The sequence below is a fragment of the Lycium ferocissimum genome, chromosome 6 (genome assembly GCF_029784015.1).
Source record: "Lycium ferocissimum isolate CSIRO_LF1 chromosome 6, AGI_CSIRO_Lferr_CH_V1, whole genome shotgun sequence".
Classification (NCBI taxonomy): domain Eukaryota; kingdom Viridiplantae; phylum Streptophyta; class Magnoliopsida; order Solanales; family Solanaceae; genus Lycium; species Lycium ferocissimum.
In genome coordinates, this window is record NC_081347.1 from 12,285,946 (window position 1) to 12,296,393 (window position 10,448).

Genomic DNA, 10,448 nt, shown 5'->3' on the forward strand with positions numbered 1-10,448 from the left:
GAGTCAAGACAAGAACAGATACATTGGCTATAGTATGAATGCTACGGGACCAAGAATAAACCACTTGGCATATGTCGATGATGTAATTCTTCACTTCGGGATAAGTATTCTCTCAAGATTATTCCGAGACAACCAAGAGATATGAAGAGGTCTCGGACAAAAAATAAACAAGGAAAAGAGCATGTTCCTAATCGCTCTCTCTGCCTTCCGATGGTACTCATAGGAGAATTAAGAGAATGACAGGTTTTAAATCAGGTACATTTCCTTTCACTTATCTTGGGTGCCCCATTTACACTGGTAGGAAGAAAATTTCCTACTTCACAGATATTACTTCTAAAATTTTTAAAAGAATTGGTGGCTGGCAAGGCAACCTCTTGTCTCATGGGGGCAAAGCAGTGATCATCCAACAGGTATTGCAGTCCCAAACTCTACATCTATTGGCTGCCTTATCCCCCCCCCCCCCAAAAAAACTGTTTTAAAGCAAATTGAAAAATACCTTGCCAATTTTTTCTGGGGACAGAACGAAGGTAAAAATAAGTACCATTGGAGTGCTTGGAAGAATCTTTGTTATCCCAAAGAAGAAGAAGGCCTGGGTTTTAAATCTCTTGTCGATATTCAAAGTTCTTTTTTATTTCGAAAAGATGGTGGAGATTTAGAACTCAAAAGAGTTTATGGCCGACTTTCGAGATCCAAGTCGCATTAGAGTCAATTCTATTGCTAGAAGTGGAGCTCTAGTCAATCTCAAAGTTGGAAAGAGCTTCTTAATTGCGAAGCATTGCTGAACCTTACATGTTGTGGAAAATCAATTCTGGGTCCTCTCTCTTCTGGTGGGATAACTGGACTGGTCTAGGGCCCCTTGCCTTAATGCTTGAACCTGGACCGAGACCAGGAAACACTTTAGTCGAGGAGTTTATTTTTGATGGTAACTGGATTTCCAGTAAATTGGAGAATACTGTTCCCCCTAATCTGCAACACACTATAGAAAGTATCAAGATTGCTGACCAAAACTCTCTTGATTCCTGCATTTGGACCCACAATAGTGATGGAAATTTCACTTGTTCTTCTGCCAGAGAGATTACTAGACAAAGGAAGAACAAAAATGATTCTTACAGTAATCTCTGGCATAAAGGAATGCCTTTCAAAGTGGCTTTTTTGAATTGGAGAATTCTCAAAAGAAAACTCCCATTTGATGACATTCTCCCCAAGTTTGGCCAACAGGTTGTGTCTAGATGTAACTGTTGTAACCAGCCTCAAACTGAAACCATGAATCATGTCTTTGTTGAAGGTGATATCGCTAAGAAATTATGGAGTTTCTTTGCTAACCCTCTTGCAATTAAGCTTCATTATGGGAGTATTAGACAGGTAATAAGGACTTGGTGGGCTTATGATAGCTCGAATGCTTTGCACAGAATTCTTTGTAAAATTCTCCCAATGTATATTACCTGGGAACTTTGGAAGAGGAGAGGAGCCAGTAGGTATGGACAAAAAGCATATTCATTATATAGAATAGTAAACCAGATTAACTTTCATATTAAGATATTATTATATAGACATTTTACACAGATTAACCTTCACTTGTCTTGGAAAGATATTTGTGTCATTGCAGATGTATATTCTGCTCCAATCAGTACCTTTCCAGTATATTGGGAGAAACCACAACCAAATCAGTATAAAATCAATACAGATGGAAGCTCGGTGGGTGAACTGAAGAAAGCAGGAGCAGGAGGTATCATCAGGAACCATGAAGGCAAAATGTTTTTTGGATTTTCAGAGTCACTTGAATATTGTAGCAACAATATGGCAGAAATCAAAGCTGCACTTTTGGGTTTGCAATACAGTTCAAATCTAGGCTTGCACAATATCATTCTAGAAATGGACTCAAAACTCATGGTGGATATGATCAAAGGAATCAACAAAGCTTGGAGATTTGTAACATGATTGAAGAAATTCAAGAATGGCTCAACAAGCTAGGAGGCATCGTACAACACCTCGCTATAGGGAGGCTAACACAGTAGCAGATATTCTGTCAAAGCAAGGCTCTATTAAGGACATGAATTGTGCTATTCAAAACCCACAAAACTTACCTAAGGATGCAATTGGTCCATATAGACTTGATAAGAGTGGAATGGCCAACTTCAGAATTAGGAAAAAGAAAGTCGGGTATAGGTTAAGTAGATTGGAACAAATGATGAATCCGTTATTTCTCGTATTCAACATTTGTTCAAAATCTCTTTGTAAGCTTATTGGTGGAGGAGACCCTCTTGGCAAGAACTGTCATTCTGAGCAAGAATGGCTCGTCATTCTATTGGATATTTACCATGTAATTATCCCCTTTTTTTGGAAATAATATAAACTAACTTTATATAAAAAAAAAGTCCACGTACCCTTGGAAAAATACAAGAAATAAACGTTAATATTCCAAGAACAAAATACAAAAATATGGTGCAACTGCGCATGCACACTCCAAATTCTCAATATCTAAAAAGAAAGAATTTATACGCTATCAGGTTATGTTACAAGTAGCAACATGTACGTGCAGGGGCAGAGGTAGAGTTGAGTATTACAAACGGATTTGGACGAATTCAGTAGCTTTTACTTAGACCCGGTGTTTGTATTAGGAAATCCATTAATTAAATATGTATAATACTTAATTGCGAACGTACCCAGTAACTAAGACGAGCTATGGATTCAGTGGCAAGTTCAGAGCCCATAAACTTAAAATCTTGTCTCCACTTCTGTGTACGCAACATGTTTTATATATATATATATATAAAATAAAATGCATTGATAGTGTAAATTTTGTTTACAATGTAATTGCATATATATGTGATAAACTCTGAGTAGTAAAAACAATATTTACTGACTCTAGGCTCCCTTATATAAAGCACTAATTAGAAGCCTTAATCTCTGCAAGTTAGGAAGGAATACAGAAAGAAAAAATGGTCCAAATTCCACATATTGTAGCTATACCCTATCCAGCACAAGGTCATGTTCTTCCTTTAACGGAACTTTCCTTATGGTTAGTGAAAGAAGGTTGCAAAATCACATTTGTTAACTCTGAATTCAATCACAAAAGAGTGATCAACGCATTATCAGAAAACGACGACGTACGCAACAAGATAAGCTTAGTTTCAATCCCAGATGGATTGGGACATGAGGAAGATAGAACAGACCTGAAAAAGTTGACAGAAGCAATTTGTCAAGTAATGCCTGGGAAACTTGAGGAAGTTATTAGAAGGATTAATGAGTCTGATGAAAATGAAGTGTCATGTGTTATAGTTGATGAAAATATGGGATGGGCACTTGGAGTTGCAGAAAGGTTGAACGTTAGACGAGTTGCTTTCTGGCCTGCAGCTGCCGCTACGCTAGCGTCGTTCTTTAGCGTCTCAAAACTCATTGATGATGGAATCATAGATAGCGATGGTGAGCTCCTTTAATTTCTTACTTGGTTGAATTTGCTATTAGCCTTGTGGTCTGCTAACTTCTTTATGTACTGACCACGTAAAAAGAAGTTTACATAATCAGGTCATTGATTAGTTGATTACAGATAATTTCTTGATAGACTTATAATTGATAATTAGATAAAAAGTTAGCTAACGTACTATCACAAGTTAAGAAATTTACAATACTATAGAAAGAAATATTTATGTTATCAGTGTGTATAGCTAATAAAATCCATAAATTAAGTCCTACTTTAGAACCTTTAATTACTTAGAAACTACGTAAAAGATCGCCAAAAAGGCCTCGGTGGGTAACCAGCTATAGTTTTGTCTATTGAAAAGGAGGTGCTCAATTTTTTCGTCTGGGTGAAAACTGGCAGGTAGACTTATTTAACCAAATAATTAAGCAAAATTGAGATTTTTGGAGAGTGCAATACACTCTTTATCAAGAAAGTATTTATTTGTTTTCTTTTTTTTTTAATTTTTTGCTTACGTGTCAATTTTTTTTAAAATAAAAATAAAAAACTGAATTTTCATTAAAAAAAAATGAGTTTTAAATCCTCTTTTTTTTTTAATTTGAAAATTTGATTTTTTTTAAACCCATTTAAAAAAAAAAAAAAAAAAACATGGATTAAAAAACTGGAATTTTCTTTTAAAAAAAAAAAAAAAAAAAAAAGGATTTTTAAAACCCTTAAAAAAAAAAAAAAATGTAAAAAAAAAATTTTTTTTTTTTAAAACCCGCTTTTTGAAAAAGTATTAAAAAAATCGAACTAAAAAAAAAATGATTTTTTTTTTTTAAATATGGAAAAATGGATTTGTTAAAAATATGGAAACTTGATTATTTTTTAAAAATGTCTTAAAAAAAATCTTGATTTCATGATTTCATTTTCTTAGGACACTTTTATTTTTAATAAAAAATCGGAAAACTACTGTTATATTAAAAAAAATGTGGCCCCATTTTATAAAATTTTGAAAAAATTAATTATTTTCTTAACATGTGGAAAATATAATAAAACTAAATGTGGAAGACTAGATTTATTTTCAAATTTTAAGAAAATGCGATTTTTAAAAAAAATTTGTTTTCCCCTTTTTTAGCAAACACTAATATAATAACACATTTACATACGAAGACGTTTAGGGTTATATTATTCCGTATTTTAAATAAGTCATATATATATATATATATATATATATATATATATATATATATATATATATATATGCATAAAAATAATGAAGTAAACTAATAGTAAACTACGTAAAAGATCGCCAAAAAGGCCTCGGTGGGTAACCAGCTATAGTTTTGTCTATTGAAAAGGAGGTGCTCAATTTTTTCGTCTGGATGAAAACTGGCAGGTAGACTTTGTAACCAAATGAATAAGCAAAATTGAGATTTTTGTTTCCTGCAATTTCCTCTTTATCAAGAAAGTATCGGTTATTCGAAGGGCTTCTTATTTAGAACTAATTTGTTTGCTTATAAGTCAATATTAGTGTTGGTCGGAGGGGCAAGATGATGATGAGCATATAAATAAGATAAATAGCTGCTTAATTAGGTGTGGATGCGTGGTCTAATAGTTAGAGTAGTAGTCAACCTATTTATTACCTCCTGCCTATTTAAGCAGAGAGTTTCTTAACAATTGAGCTCATGTATTCAGCTCTAATTAGTTCCATTCAAATAAACCTTTCCTTATGCATAGTTTCCTGAAAATGAAATGAAATATCTCGTGTTAAGACAACACCATAATGAGCAAAATGGAGCTTAGACGTATCCATATGTCATGACCCAATTCGTGAACCGTGATGGCACTTACGTTGTCCCCTCAAATAGGCAAACTATTCCCTAATTATTTAAGTCATTTATAAGAATTATGCGGAAATAAACAATGATTTAGCTAACAGATTCAAATTTAATTATAATAATGGTAGGGGACAAACGTGCAACGTACATTCCCAAAAACTAGTATAAATAACAAGTGTGGAAGTAATAATAAACTCAAAATCTGATCTGAACTCGTACAACATCCACTATTCACTGCCAAAAAAGGGTAATTTGCGGAGGTTGAAAGTTGCAATTTGGGGGGGGGGGGGGGGGGGGGGGTGGGTTTAGCCTCCATTAATTGCTTGAGGAGGCTAAAACCCCCGCAAATTGCAACTTTCAACCTCCGAAAATTACCCTTTTTTTTGTAGTGATTATATAGATACATAGTCTATTAAGAAGTACAAGTCTCAAGAATACAAATACTGTCTCGGGAATACGGAATAGACAGGTGTATATATATATATATATAAAGGAAGAGCCTCCGGTTTGCAGATCTAGCCAATGGCTCACCCTAGAATCTCCGTCAAGTAGTCTCGGATCACTCTCGAGGGCGAACTGGAACCAGTAACAAACTCCCACTCAAAGGAAGAGTACAGCAAGAGTAGTATCAGTACAACACACGTACTCGCACTACTAAAAAACTGGCAAAAACCGACAGATTCCTTCGATTTATTCGATAATTCTTTTCAAATCTTTTTTTAAAAGAAAACCAACGGACTGCGTCGGTTATTTTTTGCGCAAAAATGTGCGAAAATATAATTATTTTTTATATTGTTTTCTAAAATAAACTGACGGATTCCGTCATTTTTTTTTTTTTTATATAAAATAACCGACGGAGTCCGTCGGTTTTTAGAGTGAAAAAACAGTATAAATTAAAACAATGTAAGTATTTGAATAAAGAACATGAGTGGTCTAGTGGTAGAGCCCTTTATTGCCAAGGAACATACCCTGGTTCGATTCCAAGTTGCTACATTTCATTATTTTATTTTCGAAAAAAAAATGACGGAGTCCGTCGTTTTTTTTAATTTATTTTTTTACATAATTGACGGAATCCGCCGTCGATTTTCCAAAACTGACGCGACCAAACTGACTGCCCATAGTCTGTAGTCCGTCGTTTTTTTCCGTTGATTTTTGCCCGTTTTTTAGTAGTGTGGTAAGCATCATAGGCCTATTAAGATTAGTTCACGCATATGAAAATACATAATTAACAAGTCAACAGATAGGCACATAATAACCCTCAAACTTATAGAATATCACACAACCGAATCATAGCCTAAGGTGAAGCTTCTAGACCACAAGTCTGCCAAGTCTCAATAACATCTCAAAATTAACCACAACACAACGCAACCAACAATCAGTAGGTCAATGTATGATGGACAATGATACATGCAATGCAATGCAATGAGATGAATGTCGTGCAACGCAATGGCCAACACCCACTCTGTACACACATGCTACGGACGGAATCTTGAATTCTCGATAGTCATAACCTGCAGGGGACCTGCGGTGTCCATGTACCGTTGCGGCGTGCAACCCGATCCCATAAATATGTATATGTTGTGGCGTGGCGTGGCGTGCAACCCGATCCCATAAATACATTTATGTTGCGGCGCTCAACCGATCCCATAGTCCATCACACTGATTCCACACTTCTTTCTTCAAATCGTTTCCACACCATTTCCATCATGTATGAATGTACAAATGCTAAATCAAATGCAACAAATGCTAATGAATATGCTATAGAGATCACAAGCACCAAAAGCCATATCAAATCTTGCTTAAATCACAACAATCATGGAAACGGATCAATATCGAGTTTCAATCACTACAATGAATCGATCACATCCCACAACTCCAATCACGTAATCAAATACACCACATGTTCACAATACGTAAATAACAACGACGAGCCCACATAATCAGAAATCATACCAATCTAATTGGATCACAACGCCACACCATGTCCAAAGACCTACCGTGCTTTCCTCGTCAAAACTACGCATCATATACGGACCACTAATGAAAGTCTAACTAGAGTAAGCCATAACCTACCTTGACTGTCGAACATGTGCCACGAACAATCAGACTTGAACCTTCCCTTTACTAAGCGCCTCAAATCGTTCAAGGTCTAACATATAGACGGTCTACATTAGACTACGAATCAACGTTATAAACATTGCCATACTTTAAGAAAAGCCCCAAATTAACCCAAAAAGTGACTACGGATTTATAAAGGATAAGATGGGAATTTATAGGTTGGAAAAGATCAATCCAAAGCTTAATAGGCCTATTCACTCATAATCAACATCAATTAGTTCCCAATTTTCCCTAATTTCATAAATAGAAGAAAACCCCCAATTTGGGTAGGAACCCTAATTTGCATACTTTGATTCTTGAAACAACGGAAGATTCGGGCCTAGGAGCTAATTTCACAATGATTAAATGGTAGTATATCAATAATACTCAATTAGATGGAGAGAGATTCAAAATCACAACTTAGGGTTCATAAACCCATCTTCCCCAATAATTCATTACTACCATGAATTGCATTTTTAGCATGATTAAATAGTAAAAGAAGATAAAGGAACTTAAGGAGAACTCCCTAGGGTTGATATTTCCACCCAACACTCTTTAGAAATCGCCTACCAAACTCCCTAGGGTTGATATTTTAGTGAATGGAGAGAAAGGTTCAAAGTTGGGAACAAAAAAAATTCAGTTCAGCGATTTCCGCATCCGCGAACACCTTGTCCGCTGATGCGGACTCGCTTAAGCGAAGTGGACTCCGCCTCTGTGGACCCACTTAAACACGCCATTCCTCGCGTCTGCGGGCCAAGTCCCTCGTGGGTGAACCCGCAGATGCGAACCCACTCCCGCCGAAGCAGGACATTAGAACACCAGAAAAATCTGATTTTCACCAATTTTAACCCAAAATCCCGACATCCATCCGATACCTCACGGATACAAACCAAACATGCAGACACATGTAAAAACACGCTACAAACTCAACCGTGGCCTCGAAATCTGTAACGGAGGTCATCTTAACCCGTTCACCCCCAAAGCCCAAAAATAAGGTTTCCAACCCAAGGGCCAAAATACCCCTGAGTGCCTCAGAAACCGAACCAATCATCCTACCAAGTCATACTCAGCCATCCAGACCTAATGGAACCAACGAAAATCCCAAAAAGATGCGAATACCCAAAAATCAACTATTGGTCAACACTTTTTTGCTTATTCAACTTAAGGGCTTCTAAACTCCTCAAACTAATCCCGATCACCTCGAGAACCGCGCTCTCCATCCCACGAGTCAAAACCACTCTAACGAAGCTAGGGAAAGGTCAACAAGGGTAAGGAAGTTAAAATAGCTAAAATGATCAAACGGGTCGTTACAATATAGTTCATATCCATATAATATAATGTCAGCACAGACTATGACTATCCACAAAGAGTATCCAACTAATTGTTTGATCTTTTAGCTTTCTAACAAAATGTTTGCAGGGAATGTTTCCTATATAGAGCTATAATGAAGAAATAGGGGATTAAGCTATCACCAAACATGCCCATCATGAACCCATGGACTTTCTATGGGCTTTCTTTCCCCGATCCGCCTTTGACGAAAATAATAATCGATCTCGTAACAGACAAAGAACGAAAGAGTAAAATCCGAAGTGGAAGAAATCGGATCATTTGTAACCAAAGAAAGGTGAGCCCGGAGCCTGGAGCATTTGCCATATTAACTCAAGTATCACCAATTGGACCTCTTTTGGCAACCAATCGATTCGGATCTTCAACAAGCCATTTCTGGCCTCAAGATTCGAATTGCCTAAAATGGCTCAATCAGCAGCCACATAACTCTGTCATTTACGTCGCATTTGGTAGCTTCACAATCTTGGATTTAACTCAATTCCAGGAGCTGGCACTTGCGCTACTGTCCAAACGACGATTCTTGTGGGTAGTTCGGGAAAATCTAACTTTGGACGGCAATAGTGCTTACCCGAAAGGTTTCAAAGACAGAGTAGGCAATCGAGGCCATATAGTGAAATGGGCCCCTCAACCAAAGGTGCTAGCGCATCCTTCTATTGCTTGTTTTTTGAGCCATTGTGGATGGAATTCGACTGTCGAGAGTGTAAGCAATGGGGTCCCTTTCTTATGCCGTCTTATTTTGTCGAATTGTTTAATCGTAGTTATATTTGTGATGTTTGGAAAGTAGGATTAGGCTTTAACAAAAATGAGTTTGGAGTTATTGGAAAAGAAGAAATTAAGAATAAGATGGATAAGCTATTTGGAGATGGAACATTTAAAGAAAGGGCTTTAGATCTTCAGGCTAAGGTTAACTCTAGTGTCAAAGCAGGAGGAAATTCTAACAAGATGTTTGGTAAATTTATTGAGTGGATCAAGACTCAAAGAGGTTAAATTTAACTGGGAGAATCAGCATATGAAAAGGACCTTAATTCTCAAGAATACACTATGGACGATTCTTACTTATTGTTTAGCATGAAATTTCATAAACCCCTGCTGTACGTGAGACTATTTTTCTTTTGTTTTTTTTTTCGGTTCAATCATCGTCCCCATGAGAATTTTCATTTCTGTCTTATGTCTCTTTATTGTGCGCTTAAAGAAGTTGTACCAACAAGTTACTTTTATTATCTTTTCCTCATTTTTTCTGAAAGAAAATGTCCAGTGATAAGACAAATCCCATGCCGCAAAAGCCCCGAAAGAATCTAAGCATTCAATCCAAAATATTAAAGAAATGGTACATCAGTCGGACAATCACTAGCTACGTACAATCAGTATAGTTCAATTTAATTGTTTATATTCATATGGTTGTATAATCGTAACAAGATTTAATTTTTTAGTACTTTGCCAAATTAAATCAAGACCTTTGCTACAAGAAGCTGATATGGAATAGGAAAAACGAGAGAGAAAATTGAAGAGAGAATAAACTATAACTCTTTGTATTGATTTTTGAATTGTTTCTTACATTGAAAAGTAAAAGACTACATCTCTATTTATAGAAAAATAAAGATAATAAAATAAAAAAAATATATATTATTTTCCTTATAGATACTAAACTAAAAGGAAACTAAATATTTTATAATTAATTTAGTAACTAGACTTAGAAGAAAACTAAATGTTCTAGAATATTCCTAGCAAAAAAGGAAGTAAATTTTTCCACCACTAATTAGATTATG

The 10,448-nt window shown here is 35.8% G+C and overlaps 1 pseudogene; it reads left to right on the plus strand.

Moving 5' to 3' along the window:
* Nucleotides 1-2,931: 2,931 nt before the first annotated feature.
* On the plus strand, nt 2,932-9,790 carry LOC132060667 (UDP-glycosyltransferase 83A1-like; annotated as a pseudogene).
* The last annotated feature ends 658 nt before the right edge of the window (nt 9,791-10,448 follow it).